Consider the following 18,655-nt stretch of genomic DNA (forward strand, 5'->3'; position numbering starts at 1 on the left):
CATCCACAAGCATATCCTCTGCATCCATTCCCACCCAGCCCTCTCTTGACCAAGAGCGGGGCTCAATCCCTGACCTCAGGAGCTCATGGTCTTGACACAAAGAAGCTCAGAGCTGACAGATGGCGAGCCGGGCCCAAGAAATGTGTGCACGGCCTGGAACAGGCAGAGAGAGATGGTCCTGAGCGGAGGAACCAGCCAGCTCCTGAGCAGAGGGAAGATGTGATCCAGGTTTTGAAGGATGCATAAAAAATGCCCAGAGGCAGGCATGAGGGAAAAGCAATCCAGATGGAGAGACTGGCTCAGGCAAAGGCTCCGAGGCAAGCCTTAGATACAGAAAGTTAGGACGAGGGTAAAAAAGTCAGGCGGATGTCAAAGTGTAAAGAATTCCAAACGGAGAGGGGCCAGCTTGGTTCCTGGGCCAGGGAAGGTCTTCGCCTGCTCCCTGCGTCTCCTCCCAGCAGCCCTGGGACTAAGGCTCTGGCCCCATCGCTCGATCTCTTGTCTGTATATCCCCATCAGCTCCTCCCGACCTGCCTCAAAGCCTCCTTCCCCGAGGTGAGACAGTTTGGAGGTCAACCTGCTCCACCGACACTGGGTACCATTATTTCACACGTGCACCCACAGAGACACACGCATCCATGTATATGCATGTGCATACACACACACACACATGCACAGGTTCGGGGATCAGAGAGACATGGCTTCAAACCCCAGCTTGCCATGTGCTGCTGCAGAACCCTGAGCAAGGCATGCATCTATTGCATATAAAATGCCAGTGCGATGCCCGGCACAGTCCAGTTGTCACCCACACGTGGACAAACTCAAACTATTTTTACTTTGAGAAGAAACTACCACCCAACAGGGTTAACTCATGAGACTCTGCGGCCCAGGGTTCAGCCCCTATCCCCTCATCCTACCTATGTGGAAACGGAGGCTCAGAGGAGGAAGAGGGGGTAACCAGCTTGGAAGAGGGGAAAGGAGCACTTGGAGAGGAGTCCGGGAAAGCCCAGCCACGGGGCTGAGCCTTGCTTGGAGAAGGAGCAGGCCTCCAAAAGCAGGGCCAGGTGGGAGGGGCACATCCAGCAGAGGGAAGGGCTTGAGCAAGTTCAAGCCCAGATGTTGCAGATGAACTTGGAGAAAGACAAGTCACCTGGTGTGGCAGAGTCTGTGCTGGAGTGTGGCAGAGACGGAGCTGGGAAGGGTCTCTGCACGGGAGACCCCGGGGCGTGTTTGGGAAGCTGGCTGTGGGGAACCCCAAAGGGCAGCCGCGCTGGGTCAGCAGTTTAGGAAGACTCTACGGGGCTAGAAATAAGACTTTGGGCTTGACCCAGGGCCGTGCCAGGAGCGGTGGGGAGACGTGGGTGGATGGGAGAGACACTGAGACGATACAGCAAGACTCCTCATAAAGCATGTACTTTCTAGAGGAGAAAAGACAGATGGAGACGGAGTGGACATGGAAGCAGCAGACACTTTAGATGATTTTAAACCTGATTGACTACAGCACAAACAGCCCCCTTTAACGCAAAGGACTGTAGCTGAGGGGTTTTCAGCAGAGAAGAGTACTCAGAACAGAGGGGGCTTTGCCAGGCCCGGCCCCTCCCCGCCAGCTGCTGCCCCCACCACATCCCATCCCCATAAGCCTGCCCACCCTCCTCTCCACCCCAGGGAGGAAGGCAAGGCCACTCCAGGCAAGGAGGCCCGCGGGGACAGGATGGAGGGGAACCCCCAGCCCCCGTGGCGGGGAGGGGGAGACAAATCATACGGCAGGGGCCCCACTTTCCTCCAATTTTATCTCCTTCTCCCTTTCTTCCTGTCTCCCCTGGCTCCATGCCCAGGGCTGCCCCCAGCCTCTCTACCACGGGCCTTGGAGCCAGTCCCTCCCTCTCGACCCTCAGTCTCCTCCTCTAGAAAAGGGGGGTCATAGTGCTTAGCAAGCAAGGCTGCTGACATTGCTGGCAGGTGCCAGGCCCAAAGGGGCTGCTCCAAGGGCCTCAGCTCCTTCCTCAACAAACGATTCCATTTCTTTCCCACGCGCCCTTTCCAGTCTACCAACGTCTTGTATTCGTTTCAGCGCAACACCACGGGGAGAGGAGGGTTATGGGGCACAAGGCGCACCCACTGACCGGCCGGGGCAATCGGGATGTCAGCCCGGGCCCCCAGGACTCGCCAGCCTACCTCTCCCGGAATCGGCCTCCTTCTGCCGCAGCCCGCCGCTGCCTCCGCCTTCCCGGGCTTCCGCCCGGCCCCCAGCCCCACGGGCCCGTCCCCCCGCCCCCGCCCCGCGCCCCCCCCTCCCCTCCCCTCCCTCCTCGGCGCCGCCCCTCCTCCTCGTCGTCCTCGGAGCCCAAATACGCGACACCTGGAGCAGTCGCGGCCGCCCCGCGGCCTGGGCCTCATTACGGGGCCGGCCCTTATCGCGGCGTGCATCACATTATTTCATTTCAAAGAATCCGCAGAGAAGCCCGGCCCGGCCGACAACAGAAAGTAAAAACACAGCTGACTCCCATTAGGGCCCTCTCACAGGCTCCGCGTGAGGTAATGAAATATGGAAGCGGTGAGATATGTAATGCTTTATTAAGCGGTCTCAGCTACAACGGCGTGCATGCCAATTACGCCTGCAGGCTACCGCCCGCCCCCGGCCGCCGGACCACCCAGCGCGCGCCCGGCCCGCGCCCCGGCCGCCCGCTCGCGGGGAGGGAGGGAGGGAGGGATGGAGGGAGGGGGGAGCAGAGGCCCGGGGGGGGGGGGGGGGGAGAAGAGGGCTACCCGGGCAGGGGGGCCCAGCGGCCGGTGCCCTGCGCCATCCCTGGGCAGCGGCGAGGAGCAGAGCATCGGTGGGGCCCCTGAGAGAGCCAGGCCTCTGCCCCCCACCGGACCAGCCCGGCCCTGGGAACCTCGCGGGGACCTCCGCAAAGGGCCGGGGCTCACATGCCTAGACGCCTGGAAAGGGAAGGGCCAAAACGAAAGCTGCCAGCGGGAAAGACCCTCCAGAGGGTCACGGAGATGAATCCGGGGCAAGCAAGATGGGAAGGAAGCCAGGCCTCCTGTTTCCTAAACCAGATAGGTTCCATGTCTACCAAACTGCTTTTTCTTTTCCCTCTAATGAGGTCTAAATGGCAAAGTTCCGGCATCTTTGGATGAGAAACATGTTCTTTTTTTTACATCTGACTCTAACATCCCTGAAATCCTCTGCCCTTCCTAATTGGCCCCATATTTTCCAACCTTTGCACCGTGGTCTGACCCTGCCACTACTGTAAATAGGCTCTCTAGCCTCCCTGAGACTCAGTTTCCTCATCTGTGTAATGGGAACGACAGTCCCCATCCCCTTAGGCTGTGGCACAGATGAAACAAGAAAATGCACAGTGTGTCTGTCGCCCGTCTGCAGTGACACCTGCAGTACCCAGGACTGCAATGAATGTGGCCTGTCAGTCATCCAGCAGATGGTTCCCGGGGACCCACCTAGTGCCGGGGAATGTATGCACTGAAGTGCTTGCATGGAACAGGCAAGCAAGGTGATGGGACCCCCTTCAGGAAGCCCTGGTAAAGGTTCAGCTGCAGAGAGGGAAGTGAAAATTACGGGGTCATAGGGAATTGGGGATTATCTGGGGATTTGCATTATCCATTCCAGGAGTTGTCAGCTTTTTTCTACCTCAGTACAAACAAAGCAATGGTTCACCGCCTCAGGAGGATCCAGAGTGAGGGGCTACAGCAGGTATAACCCAGGCTGCAGGGCGTGGTGCACACTGGGGGCCCCACGTCTGTTCCTGAAGCCCAAGCAATTATTGCAAAAGGCATGGAGCTGCAGAGCAGTGTTTTGGAGAGGTGACCTGGAATTCCTCCTGAGATTCTTAAAAAGGAATATCATTGGCAAACATAGGTTCTCTCATTGGTTCTTAGCAGCAAATTCCCTGTGAATCCAGCAAGCAGATTCCCAAGTTAAGATCTGATGGAGAGTTTGCTCTCATTTGGCCCCACCCTCTGCAAAACCGCCCCCCCCCCATCTTAGCTGCCTGGTGCTCCCCTGCCACCTGCCTTGCAGGAGAGAGAGAAGGGAGGGGGGAGACACAGATGGGGAGAGGGAGAGAGAGAACACTGACAAATGTGTATGCAGGATTACCTCATGCCAGACACTAGCCTAAGTTTTTTGTATACACATAGTATAATGCATACTGTAGATATTATAGATAATAGTGAAATCTTATAAATATGATAAAATAATGTTTATTTAATCTTTGCAGAAACTCCTTAAGATCAACATTAGCATATTTCAGATGAGAAAACTGCACCCCAGAGACGTGAACCCATTTGTTGAGAAGGTCAACAGCTAGGAAGTGGCACCAGGCAACCTGGACTCCACAGGGAGACGGCGGAGATGCGGGCACCTTACAGGGTGTGATTAATGGCGCTAATATTTCTACAAAAGCCTAGGCGCTGCTGTTGCACACTCACTTCTTTCAGCACTATTGTGAGGTTTCGTGCCTCATTTTACAGCCGAGGAACCTGAACCCAGAGGCAAAGGCTCTTGTCCACGTCTACTCAGCAGGTCAGTACAGTACAGAGCTGTGGTTAGACCTGGGGCTAACCACCAACTCGGTGTTCCCTCACTCTTCCAAACCACCTCCTAGACTCCTCACCCCCAGGAAAGAGCATTTTAAGATGACCAAAAGAAGGGGAGTTCCCCGTGTGGCTCGGCAGGTTAAGGACCCGACACTGTCTCTGTGAGGATGCGGGTTCGATCCCTGGCCTCGCTCAGTAGGTTAAGGATCTGACGTTGCCTCAAGCTGCAGCACAGGTCACAGACGCAGCTCGGATTCTGTGATGCTGTGGCTGTGGCGGAGGCCCGCAGCTGCAGCTTCCTTTCAACCCCTAGCCTGGGAACTTCCATATGCCGCAAGGGCGGCCCTACAAAGAAAAAAAAAAAAAAAAGATCAAAAGAAGGTATAATAATGCCTAAATGGCAAAGCTCAGACATTACTGTGCAGATGAGAAACGTTCTCTTGTTTACGTCTGACTTTCTAACATCCCTTAAGTGTACCCCGACAACTGACCCCGCAGAGGTCACGGAATATAAGCGGATGCGGAGGAAACGCAAGTAAAATACTCATGGTCCCTGCCCTGGGAGCGCTCACGGTCTGGCAGGAAAAGGGCACCTGAACCAATAATAAGAGTGTAGAGCCGCGATGGACGTGCCTGGTACCCACAGAGAATCACGGAGACCTGCCCAGAGAGTCAGGATGGATCTCACCCAACCTGACGTTTGCGCAGTCTTCGAGGTGAGGAAAAGGAGGTACGCTGGCGAGAAAGAACGGAGAATCCTGCCCACGAACAGCATGGAGCACTGGGCAGCCAGAGCTTCAGGGCCCACGGAGCAGGACAGGCGTTCACTAGAGTGATAGGAGGGCACGGAAGTCTTGGTAAGCTAAATTATCTAAATCGGTGGGAAGGCAGGGTACCCCTTCATCCCTTGGTAACTGCTTTTCTTTTAAATCTTGTTCCCAATACAGTTTCTCCCCGTTATTTATACTCTCAGAACAGAAAGGTCCAGACCTCTGTTTTCATCACACGTCACACCCCCCCCACCGCCCCGTATAGCTGAGGCTCTGAGAAGTCCTTTACATCAGATGGAAAAAAAACAGGACTTGTATTTATTGAGCACTTAGTATGTGCCAGGTACTGTACTAAGCACTTCACGTACTTTTGTCTTGCTTGGGCCTCAGAAATGCCCCACGAGGCGTTCCTGTCGTGGCTCAATGGTTAATGAACCTGACTAGCATCCATGAGGACGCGGGTTCAATCCCTGGCTTCCTCAGGGGGTTAAGGATCCTGCATTGCTGTGAGCTATGGTGTAGTTCACTGATGTGGCTCAGATGCCGAATTGCTGTGGCTGTGGTGGAGGCCAGCAGCTACAGCTCTAATTCAACCCCTAACCTGGGAACCTCCATATGTCGTGGTGTGGCCCTAAAAAAAAAAGAGAGAAAAAAAATGCCCCAAGAAATAATTTCCTAAAACGTTCTGAGTTCTTTCACATTTCATGTTTTTGGATATGCTGTTTCTTCTGTCCCGTAACAGTCCTCTGTTTTTACCTGATGCTCTCTGTAGGCTTCAGACTAAATCAAAGGCTCTAGGGAAGACAGCCCACAATACAGTGGTTCAAACAGAACAGAAGTTCGTGTCTCTTCGTGCAGTGGTTTGGAGATAGGCATGTGACCCCGGGTGAACGGGACAGCTGTGCTCTCCAAGGTCGTCCAGGGACCCAGGTTCCTTCTGTTTTGTTGCTCTGCCATCCCTCCACGGCCAGAACTCGTCTGCACATACCACGTCCTCATTCCAGCCATGGGAAGCAACTTCACTGGGAAGGGTACGTCTCTTATTAAAAGGAAGAGGGGAAAAACAGAATTGGGAAAACAAGCAACACACTCTGCCGTCCCTCCTTGCCCTTTATCATCCAGCTTGTGTGTTGCCTCCTCTGCGAAGCCTTCCTGGATCCCTTCCCAAGAAGAATTAATTGCCCCCCAACCCTGATGTTTCTACAGCCCCTTCTTTGCTTTTTTTTTTTTTTTTTTTGGTCTTTTTGCCTTTTCTTGAGCCGCTCCGCAGCATATGGAGGTTCCCATGCCAGGGGTCCAATCAGAGCTGTAGCCACCGGCCTACACCAGAGCCACAGCAACTTGAGATCCGAGCCGCATCTGCAACCTACACCACAGTTCATGGCAATGCCAGATCTTTAACTCACTGAGCAAGGCAGGGATCGAACCCGCAACCACATGGTTCCTAGTCTGATTCGTTAACCACTGCGCCACAACGGGAATCCTTCTTTGCTGTTTTATACTTCTCAGTCCACAGGCCTGACCCCTTCCCCATAAATAATAAGCACTGTGAACACAGCCCTTGCTATGTCCTAGGCACTGTGCCAGCAAGTTTTAAGCATTAAGTCATTTAATCTTCCCACAGCCCTGGGGATTCCCTCCTCTGTGGAATGGGCACAGTAATGCTACCGACCACACGGGGGTTGCTGTGAGGATGAAAAGAACTGGCCTTGAGATGGGTACTGAGTACATGCTCAATAAACAGTAGCCTCGACTGCTGTGTAAGTCCAGATTGATACCTGCGCCAAGGTAAGGGCTTAGCCCAGGTATCAGTTACGCTCCCTGCCCTGGGCAGCTCACAGCTGAGCTGTGAACATTAACCACGTGGCAGGGTGTGTGGGCAGCTGGAGGTACACGGTCCGAGGGGTCTTGGTAAGTTGAGAAGCGTTCTAAAAAATAAAATGCCTAAAAGTCCTGAAAGACACTACTTTATCCCCTTCCCCTCAAGTGAGAAAGCTAACTTGCCCAAGGCCACACAGCTACTAAGTGCCAGAACCAGGATTCAAACCAGATTTATTTTACTGGGTGAGGGAGGCAGGGACGGACCAGTTAAGTGCATGAACCTTTGACACTTGATAGACCCCATGGGGAAAGTTCAGATACTCAGGCCGTTCAAGACACTACCGCTCCCTGGTGGCAGCAATGAGTATTGCAGGCATAGCATCTCATTCCTTCAATGAGGCAAAAGCATCCCAAGCAGCAATTTTGAATTGTTTTAATACACTAGATATAATCAGGACTTTTTAAAGACATTCATTTTTTTCTCTCTTATCAATAAGTGATCTCAGGTCATTTCCATTGTTCTCATCCACCAGCATTTCCTAGATTTGTTCTTCTTTACACTTTATAATTTCTGAAATCAGAATGTGTGTTATCATCGTGGGTCCGCTTCCAAGAGGAGGAGCACGTTGTCAGGTCGTTGTCATGTTTATGCAGTGTCACTTCAGTGTGTGATTTACAATGACAATAACAGTGTTATAAACTAAATGTGGATCCCTAGTTACGCTTTAAATGTCTTCAAAACGATGGCATGGTGATACGGAAAAAAAAAAAAAGTTACTGTTTATGCAAGAAATGGCCTGCCACCCACCAGCCAGTGAAGTTACTGGCAGCAAAAAATTGCCCAGTCTTCACAAATAAATCAGAGAATTTTCTGAGTGGTGTGAGGTGGGTCTGACAAATTGATCCATCAAGTCTCATAATGGAGACACTAAACACCTACCTGTCAAAAGCTTCCAGCGAACTTTCAAGAAAAGCTGTTTAACTTCCAGCAATATGCAGTGCAGTTCACGGAGAGTGGAGGGGCACTGCGTGTTTATCCAAAGCAGAAATCCACACAAAACACCGTTAGTCTTCAGTATGTCTTGAGATCACACTGTCAGTCTTAAAAAACTTAAGTTCACTGACATGAGATGCGTAAAAGCAGCATCACCACGACGTTCTGATGGGTTGATGACCTACAGCATATGTGTAGACGGTTGTCCACTGTGCACTCAAACACTGACTGTGATCCTAAAAAACAAAGAGAGCAGTTGCAGGAGCAATTGTGTGCTCTCAGTTATTTCTCTTGATTATGTATCTGTGATACAGCCACTCTCCCCCGCCCCGAGTAGACTAATCGGGCATCTTACATGGAACAGTGCCCTGGTATCAAGATGCTCCTTACAGAAGAGGCATGAAGCGTCTCGCCTGTTCCGACATTCTCTTCCAGCATTACCTTCTCCCACCATGACTTAAGAGTAATACTGTCAGCACTAGCAATGGTGGGTTCACACTTGCTTTAGCATTTCCAGAGTCCTCCGTGTATTTGCTCAGGTCATCCTCACGCCTGCTCCATAAGGCAGTCCTTTTTTATTGATGGGCGATGGAGCTCAGAGAGCCGACCTGCCCTAGCGAGGGCACACAGCACAACTAACGTCTCCTCCCGCCTCCTTCAGCCACCGCTCTGCCCGCTTCCTATCTCTCTCCCTTCAGCCCTTCTCTGTCTCATCTCTCTCCAAGCTTCTCTGTCTCCCTGTCTCTGTTCCTCTCCACCCGTCTTAGAGTTGATTTTCCCATCGGTCCCTCTCTTTTTTTCTTTATTCCCATCTCTCTCTGTCTTACGCCTCAATATCTCTCCAATTGTCTTTTTATCATTTTCCCTCTATTTTTACCTTATTGCCTCTCTCTTCTCCCTCCTTCTCTTTCCCCTTCCTTCTCTTTCCTCACCTCCCCTGGTTTCTTAGAGCCTGAAGATGACAGTTCTCTCCTGCTGGCCAGCATCTCCCTCCTCTAAGGAAGAAGGGGACGGAGCAGAGGGTAGCAATGAGAAGGCACCTTGGCCTTTGTCGCCCCCTAGAGTCTGTTCATTTTGCCCAAACTTCCTGCCCCAGACAGACAGACTGATTCCCTCCAGCCCCAACCAGCAGTCCCAGAACAGGGGTGCCTGGGGAGAACCCAGCCAGGACCCGTCTCCACATATTCTGCCTGTGTGTGTGTCTGAAAAGACCGAGGTAAATGGAAAGTTCTGGGCATCTTGACAGCGAAAGTAAAACCAATGCCAAGCTTGGAATTCCTCGACCTGGGCTGGATCCTGGCCCTACCAGTTACCAGCTTTATGACTCAGGCCACCACCTTGTCTTTCTGAACCTGCATTCCTCGCCCACAAGGCCATGGTGGTGAAAACACCTGCCCCATCACAGGCGCTCAGGAAGTGTTGATTTAGGCGCAGAGTTTCAGAAAAAGGAGGCTGCTCAAGAGTGAGGAAGCGGAGACGGGAGGGGTGTTGAGGGCAGGAGCCTCCAGTTCTGCGATGGCAAAAAAGCAGCCCCAAGTTCTTCCCCAGCCTTCAGAAGATGGGGTCTGTCTCCTCACCCCTGGAATATGATGAGTTGGGTGAAGGATTTGCTTTGGCCAGTGGCTGTTGGCAAAGATGATGCAAGCAGAGGCTTACAAAGCACTTACACATTGGGGCTTGGCCCATCTTGCTGCACTGGGAAGCCTGAGACGGCCCCCATGTGAAGACTCCCAGGCTGTCAGCCAGCCCCCCACCCACCATCTCTGCCACATGATCAGATGAGTGGTTCCGTTATTTACTGGTGCATAACAAGCTACCCCCAAAGAAGCTTAAAGTCATCTTATCTTGCTCCACTTCTGAGGGTCAGGAGCCTGGGGGCTGGCAAGCAGGGAAACCGAGTCAACACCAGCCACACCCTGCCTCCTGCAGAGCCCCGTGGTGCAGCTCCAGCTCCATGGGCACACAGGTGAGCCTGCTTCCCTCCCAGAAAACCGAGCATCAGAAACCAGAGGGTCCTCAGCCATGACTAAACAGGTGGGGAAGATGACCCAACGTCACACCACAAACCTGCAGCAGCCACAGATTTCAAGCTGCCCCTCCTGCTCCCTGCCCTGGGCTTGTTTTGTTACAATCTATAACGTGCACTTTGCAGCCTTGGCGACACTTCTGTTCCAAACTGAATGTATTTTAAAATACTGCCCTTTGGGGACTCTGAGGTCAGCCCAGGGCAATAAGAAAAAACCAGCAAGAAGAGGAACAAGAGAGGTGACTTTATTAAGCTGGTTACTTCTCCCTAGCGCCCTCCCCTCCGGCCCCTTGTCCCCACCCTGCGCAACCCAGGATTCCTGCCCCCCAGTGACCAGAACTCACTGAGGCGCCCCAACGCTGCTCCCAAGAGGCACACATTGGTCAGAGAAAATCCAGATCGGAACCTAGACTCTTAGCATCTCAGGACTGGAACGAAACTTCCCCTGGACTGCGCTCTCTCCTGTATAAGTGGCCATTCAATCTCTGCTTCCCTGCTTTCAGAAACCGGAACTTCCCGCGTCCTGAACTGGTTGGAAAGAATTGGTTGAAAAGCGCTTTGGAGACAGGTCTGCCTCCACTCAAGTCTCTGCGATAGACAGCTCCGCCACCTTTGATAAGTCATTGGACTTCTCTCCTCCTTGAACTTCTCTGCCAAATGGGAATAAAGCCTCCTGAGCAGGGTTGTTGTGAGAAGTGAGTTTATCCAGAAAATAATGAGTTCATGACAATTTTTATTACAGGCAGCAGGTGAGAATGGGATGGAACCTGGGGGTCCTGCCTCCGACAGTGACTGCTTCCCTCCTGAGCCCCTCCTATCCCCACACCCCCAACAGTCAGGGATGCAAGCGGTTAGTTAGGGTCTCCTGAGGTCTTCCCCCCCCCCCGACCAACCAAGGAAGTAGATTCCCTCACCTCGGGGATGCAGGAAGGCACCGGGCCACAGGGTGTCAGAAAGTGAGGGGGGCTCTCCAATGGATGTGCGGGGCCTGAAATACCCAAGGATGAAGGAAGAAAAAAGAGGATGAGGAGTGCAAAGGGGAGGAGAGGAGAGAGAGAGCAAATGTGTGCATGGAGGTGATGGGGAAGGGTCCGCACGGAGTCAGTCCTGTTGGCGTGGCTGAGACGCCCGGGTGCAGGGGAAGGGGAGTGAGGAGCTACCTCCTCTACTCTGGGGGTTCTTTCTCCAGCATCCAGTTACGCTGCATCTCTGGAGGGTGGAGGACGGGCAGGCGGACGGCAGAAGCTGGCAAGGCTGAGCTTGTGAAATCAGACCAGGAGGCAGGGGAGCCCCGCTCCTCCTGCTCATCACCTGCCACGAAGCAAAACCAATTTGCAAGCAAATCCCTGAGGGAGACGAGTGGCCAGGGAGCAAGGGACAGGAAATGGGACCCATTCCACCCTCCCCGTCATGGATGTCCTACAATATACATACAAACGGCCATAAGAGCGTTTTGACTGGGTCGCTGCTTCTGCAGTTTCTTTTAGTGTCTTTCTAAACAGCTTGGAGCTTTCCCCGGGCTTTCCAGAAGCTCACGGTCTCCCAGGGGTCCTCCACACCCTCCCTCCGGGCCCATCCTGAGCCCCGCGGGAGCCCCCCAGCCTTGGCCTCGAGGAGAGGGAACCTTGGCTGGAGTTATCAGCCCCAGGCCACTGCTGGTGGCTTTTCCCAATCCCTACGCACACCTTTGTAAACAGTCCCTTTGAAGAACTCACCTCCTAACCGAGGATAGGCAAATGCATAGAGACCAAAATTGGACCGGGAGTTGCCAGGGCTGGGGGAGGGGGATGGCCGGGGCTTCCGTGTTTACCGGGTGCAGAGATGCAGTTGGGAAGATGAAAAAGTTCTGGAGATGGATGGATGGTGACAGGTGCACAACAGTGTGAATTCACTAAATGTCATTGAACTGGATGCTTTAAAATAGTGCAAATGCTAAATTTTATATATATTTTAGCACAGTTTAAAAAAAAAATCCCTCGCCCCCGTAAACCAGCCCGAGGGGGCACCTCTTGCCTCTGAACACCTGCCCGCACCCAGCGCTGTTTTCCCCAGCGGGTCCAAAGCTCCGGACCCTGGACTTCTCCTCCCACAGGGGTTCCTGGAGGCCGACCCTCAAGGTGGCGCAGGGGGCTGAGTCCCCCCGTGAGGCCCCACTGAATGCCGTCAGAGACCACTTTAACTGAGCTGAGGAAAACGGAGGGTGCGTGCTTCTGGGGGCCCCCACACCCGGCCAAGGCTCCGCCCGGACCCCAGCTGCACACCTGCTGCTGAACCAGTGTCTCTTGTTCTCGGCTGTTTCACAGACTGGCTCCGGCTCCTCACACAATCAGCAGCCAAGCGACAGGTCCTCACTCTGCCAACTGTGTGACCTTAGGCCAGTCTGGCCCCTCTCTGGGCCGCGGTCTCCCTTGCGGACAAGAAGTGAGATAACCAGTCGTGTTCAGATTTTCCTGTTAACCCTCAGAATCCTGTCTTCAAATAAAACCTTAGAAAGGAGCCCAACATAAAAGTAAAATAAGATCAGGGCTGACTGGGCTGAGGGGGGCGTGAGAGCCCATCCTGCTCGCCCATATTCTGAGGAACCCCGGGGTTCCACGGAGCACAGTTTGACGACCACTGTTCTGGCTGGTCCTCTGGCCGTGCATAGTCGGGGGCGGGGGGGGGAGACTGCCAAAAGAATGACGGGATCACCAGGGACAATACACACCCCCTTCTCTCTCCCTCTTGGCCTCGGTTCTCTTCCCCCCCCCCCGCAAGGAGCAGAGGGAGCCCAGACCCAGGCCTGCAGGTCCCAACTGTGCAAGACTCACCCCCTCCTCACGGTGCCAGAAATGCTCTAGAGGACAAGAAATTGCTGAGCCTTTGTGCCCCACACCCCCTTGATGGGAAGCTTGCAGTTCCCTGGCCAGCCAGCCTGTTGCCTCTGAGCACAAGCAGAGGGCCTGAGCTGGAGCCAAGAATAATATTGTGTCAGTGAGTCTATTATGAAAATAATGGAATAAAAGAAGCCACCCTCCATAAGGGATGTGCAGCTTCCCTCGGATCTGCCACGGCCTGACAGGAGCTGAGGTGGCCCTTCCAGGACCGGCATTCAGCCAAGAGCTTTCTCTAGTCATTAGAAACAGGCTTTATCACTGGGCATCGGTTGGCACAGCCTGGCTTCTCCCCCGCCCGCCCCGCTCAGCTCGGGCATGTGGGGCGATGGCCACGGCCCCCCTTGCTCCTCCTGTAACCCCTGAGCTGAAGGCAAAAGCAAAACCTGGTCTCAGCGAATGTTTTCTGGGTGCCTAAGAGTATCGCCTCGTTTGACCCTCTTGGCGACACGCTAAGCTAGGTACCCGAGGATTGTGCCCATTTTAACCTGAAAACAACCGAGGTGCAGAGACGCACTGGCTCGCCGTGAGGAGCAGGGAGTGGACATTCGTGTGCTTGGCTCCCGAGTGTCTGAACCGGTACCGGGTCGGCTCCCGGAAACGGGGAGCAGGTCCTCCCCCGCCTCTGTCTTTGCCTCGAGATTCCCGTCACCACCCTCCTTGGTGCCCTGTCTCGTCCGTTCAAAGGGAACCCCTTTAAGCCTCCCTCAGCCCCCATCCCATTTATCATGTACCCCCTGCGTGGGGGACACATCGGCGACCCCACTTAGCCCAGATCTCGGGCACGAGACCTCACCTGCGGACTCCTGCCTGGGTCTCTGCTGAGGCAGGGGCCAGAGCAAGTCCTTAGGCCTCCGAAGAGTGGAGGATCAAGCTAAGGACCACTGACGCCAGTGTCCCCGATGCCATGGGGCTCTCCAAGCAGCTGGAGGTGACCACGCGTTTCTGCTTGGCCATGGGTCCCCTCCCATGGGTACAGGGCAAAGAGGCCTGGCTGGGAGTCAGGACAAGGGAGTTCTGGTCCCAGCTCTGCCCTGGGCATGCTCGTGCCCATGACCTTGGCAAGTCACTCCCCGTCCCTTGGCCTCAGTTCCACCTTCTGACAAATGATTGTAAAAATCCCGTTGTACCTTCCAAGGCTTTTAAGGAGGCTGGAGTGGGAGGTCAAGCAGTGCCATGGGTGGGCCCTTCTGTTTGCTCCTGTACCTCCTGGCACAGATGGACAGACAGTCCTGTGTCCCCCAGACACTGACCTGCTCCCTCGGAGGTTGGAGGGAAGATGTGAGGCTTGAGTGGGTGATGCCTGGTCCAGCAGCCCCTCCCATCCAGAAGCTCATTCTATGTCTTCATTATCCAATGTCAAGGGGACTTCCCGTGTGACTCACAACGTTATCCAATGCCAAAGGCTTTGCTTGTATTATCTCAATAAATCCTCAAAACTAGCTGTGAGGTCTGTATTGCTAATACACATTCTATAGCTGGAGAAACTAGGGTTAGAGAGGATTAACTAACTTGGCCAATTATTCCTCCTCTGTTCGGTTGACCACCCATTCACCCACCTACCGCCCTATTCATCTCTATCATTCATTCATAATCTCACGTATCCATTGAGTTGGTCAGCAGACATTCTCGGGTGCATGATTCTGTGCGGGGCCCCCCGAGTTGGGTCAGCAAGCCTCCAGTCTCAGGGAGCTCACAGTCCAGTGAAACACGCACTTAAATTTGAAACCCCAGCTCTGAGCCGCAGAGTCCCGTGGTCAAAGCCCTGGGTCACCGTCCCGACTCCACCCTTAGATACCGTCTCTGGGTGCCCCCATCCCCTCTTCTCATTTCCTCCGTACAGGCCAGCTTCTGCCGCCAGGTCCAGAGACTCTAAAGGACACGGGGACTGAGGCTTCTTCTCCTCCCCCACCATCATCCCACCATCATCTCCTTCCTTCTTCATCACTGTCACATCCGAAGCCATGAAGCCGAGACTCCGCGGGAGCTCTTGTGAAGTACTGTCCACGCTCGGCTACCCACTTAATGTGGCGCAGTGGACTGAACTGTGTCGCCCTCCCACCCCCCAGCCCCGCCACCAAACTCGTATGCTGAAGCCCTAACTCCCAATGCGATTATATTTGGAGATGGGACTTTGAAGGAGGTAATTAAGGGTACATGATGTCGGAAGGGCAGCGCTCGAATCTGATAAAACTGATGCTCTAAGGAAAGGCCGTGGGAGGACACAGCAAGCAGAGGCCCATCTTCAAGCCAAGGGAAGAGGTCTCACCACACACCAACCCTGTTGACCCCTTGCTCTCAGACCTCCAGCCTCTAGAGCTGCGAAAACACATTTCTGATGTTTAAGTCACCAGTATGTGGCATTTTATTACAACCCAAGCAGACTAGCACATGCACTATCCCCATTCATCTTCACAGCCATCCCTTTTTACAGAGGCGGAATGTAAAGTTCAGAGAGGGTAGACCAGTTGCCGAGGCTACAGTTAGAAAGTGGCAGAATCAGGACTCATACTGTGGCCAGACAAACACCAAAACTGCTACTATAAGCTATGGTGTCCCATCTCCCTCAGTGTTCTAGCACCAGCAAAGGGCCTGGCAGCGTAGGAGCTTCATGGATGGATGGATGGATGGATGGATGGACTGATTAATGCATGGATGGGTGGTTGGCCATCATCCTGACACTTGAAAATGTCTTTTCTGGCAGTTGACCTTTTTTTTTTTTTTTTTTGCTTTTTAGGGTCACACCCATGACATATGGAAGTTCGCAGGCTAGGAGTCGGATTGGAGCTACAGATGCTGGCCCCGCCCATGCCACAGCCACAGCCACAGCCACATCAGATCTGAGCTGCGTCAGCCACCTACACCACAGCTCATGACAACAATGGATCCTTAACCCACTGATCGAGGCCAGGGATCGAACCCATGTCCTCATGGATACCAGTCAGATTCGTTACTGCTGAGCCACAATGGGAACTCCCTCTGGGAGGTCTCTTGTGGTGCAGCAGGTTAAGGATCTGGCACTGTCACTGCAGCAGCTCAGGTCACTGCTGTGGCATGGGTTCAGTCCCTAGCCCAGGAACATTCACATGCCTGGGCACAGCCAAAAAAACAAAGCTGTCTTTTCTCTCCCAGGCCCTTTAAAGATATTGGCCCAATACCCACCATGTAGTCTTGGGAAAGGGCCATAGTGCTCAGCCCTTCAGGACCTCAGGAGGTAACATCCAAACCAAAAAGAGAAGTTAGGAGAAGCTGAGTGGAGAGGGAGGGGAGGGTGTTCCAGGCAGAGCGTGAGTGGGAGCAAGGCTGGGAGGCAAGAGAGGAAGGAGAGCCCCCAGCCAGGGGCAGAGATGGGAGGAGCTGGCAGGGGGTGGAGAGGAAGTCAGGGACCTGCAAACCCTGGAGTCACAGAGCCAGAGACTCGAACAACTTTGAGAGCTGGCCCAGGCTGCTGGTCCCAAATTCTGACCAGAAGGCAGCCGACAGCCCATCTGTGGCTCTGGAGAGATTAGAGGCACATGGGCTGTAATGAGAACTGTAAAAGGACCTATAATCCCGGTGGACAGACAGGTACCTAAGGATGGGATGAGGAAGAGGTAGCCTCACAGAAATGGCCATCATCTTCCAGCCACTCCTGTGGGCCAACTATTCCACATCCCTGAGAATCAGGGGACTTCGTGCCTTCTTTACACTCGGGGAAATTGGAAACTGAGGTTTGGAGGGATTAAGCCACATATAAAACACCTGGCTGGTAGGTGGTGAGTCTGAGAGTTGGCCCCAACCCACGTGACCTCAAAGCTTGGGCTCTTATGCATACGTCATGCACATTTGAATGAGCTTGGAAACTGTAACTCAGCTTCCCACTGTTGGTCAGAAGACAGGGCAACTGGGGACCCATGCCCACTACACACGGTGCCCCGTCGGTCGGCACTGGGGGAAGAAATGGCCTCTCGACGGCATCCCTGGCCCTGCCACAACTCCCGTCTATTCCTGTCATCTCCAGAGGCCTCTACCTTGGGAATTCTTCCAGGAGACACCACAGGATCCTCCTCCAGAGAGGTGGCGAGGGCTTGTCCCTGAAAGCAGAGGCAAGTGCCTTGGCACAAGCTTGGAGACACGACTAGTGGAGTTTCTTCCTGAGCTGCCCTGGAATCTCATTCACTCTGCCACCCAGGGACCCACCCCCAATGCCAAGCCTCCCTTGCCAGCAGTGGCTTATGGCTTTTCCAGCTGTGGCCCATAGCTCCCAATTTTTAGCATCCAGGGCCTCCACTCCAGCTGGAGGCGCCTCTCTATGGCTCCTGTAGGGTCCCTCCTCCCACCTGGCGCTGCCTCTTAACCCATTTTCAAGGAGAGCCAAACCATCTTTCAGGAAGCTGTCCTGATGGATCAGGAACAAGAGACCAGAAACACCCTGGACACTCAACATATGAGCCCACAGATGTTGGGATCCTTGAATTATTCTATCTTAATGGCCTCAAATTATTCTCCCTTCGTGGCCTCATAGTCCCTCAATTAACCCAAGTTTCCCTGGGCGCTTTCTTTGGGGGACAGCTCAGGAAAAAGGGCAGGAGTCTTGCCTTTGAACAGCGGCCAGACAGTTGGGGCAGAGGTAGAGGTAAAAAAGTAAAAGGCAGCGTGAGCAACAGCCAGGTCTTTGAAGGTGAGTGACCTTTAGGAAACAGTATCAGTGTGGGTGGTGACGCCAGTCAGACGCAGGTGTAAATCTCTTCTCTAGAACCTTCTGGGTATGTGACCTCAGGCTAACTTTACCTCCCAGCGTCTCAATTTCCTTATCTATCCAAAAGGAATATTGTGAGAATGAACTAAGAGACTGCTGGTGTGTAGTGTGGTGATTACAATTAATAATATTATATTGTATGTTGGAAAGTGGCTGAGAGAACAGATCTTAAAAAGTTCTCATCACCGAAAAAAGAAGGTTTATAACTGTGTGTGTCACTGTGTGGTGATCCTTGTTATCTAGACTCATTATGGGGATGGTTTTGCAATATATACATTTATCAAATAATTATGTTGTACACACGAAATTACTATAAAGGCATACGTCAATTATATCTCAGTAAAAAAAGGGAAAAAAGGAAATTAGCAGTGAAAGGAATTATAGTTAACTATGATGTAAACATTAAAAGATAAGAGGATATTATGACACATTTTTACACAAAAAGATAAAGATGTGGATGAAAGGAGCAAATCACAGTTTGCCAAACCGGACTCAGAAAAACCTGTCGAGGTAACTCTATAGTCATGACATGTTTTAAATCTGTAATTTCCAAATTCTCTTTCACGAGAAGAATATCCAGACCCAGAGTTTTTAACTGAAAGAAAAAGTAATTCCAATCTTACCCAGCTGTTTCAAAATAGAGAGAAAGAGAGACTATTCCCAGCTTATCCCATGAGGCTCTCTTTATAAACCTGATATCGAAACCTGAAAAGAACAGCATGAGAAAAAGGATAATCACAGGCCAATGTAACATACAGGAAAAAATTCTAAACAATATTAAAAAGTGGAATGCAGAAAATGTATAAAAAGGATAATCCATTATGAGCAAGTTGGATTTATCTTAGTTATGCCAAGATGACCTGACATACAAAAATA

The 18,655-nt window shown here is 52.8% G+C and overlaps 1 long non-coding RNA gene across 2 annotated transcripts; it reads left to right on the forward strand.

Annotated features, from left to right (window-relative positions):
* LOC106507666 lies at positions 2,340-15,772 on the forward strand. Of its 2 annotated transcripts, XR_002345214.1 has the most exons (5): positions 2,340-2,535; positions 4,239-4,543; positions 5,031-5,273; positions 6,100-6,358; positions 9,092-15,772. It is a non-coding gene; the product is annotated as an uncharacterized LOC106507666 (long non-coding RNA). The 2 variants fall into 2 exon arrangements; XR_002345213.1 differs by lacking the exon at positions 9,092-15,772 and having other exon boundaries at positions 6,100-6,542.

Source organism: Sus scrofa, chromosome 6 (assembly GCF_000003025.6).
Source record: "Sus scrofa isolate TJ Tabasco breed Duroc chromosome 6, Sscrofa11.1, whole genome shotgun sequence".
Taxonomy (NCBI): domain Eukaryota; kingdom Metazoa; phylum Chordata; class Mammalia; order Artiodactyla; family Suidae; genus Sus; species Sus scrofa.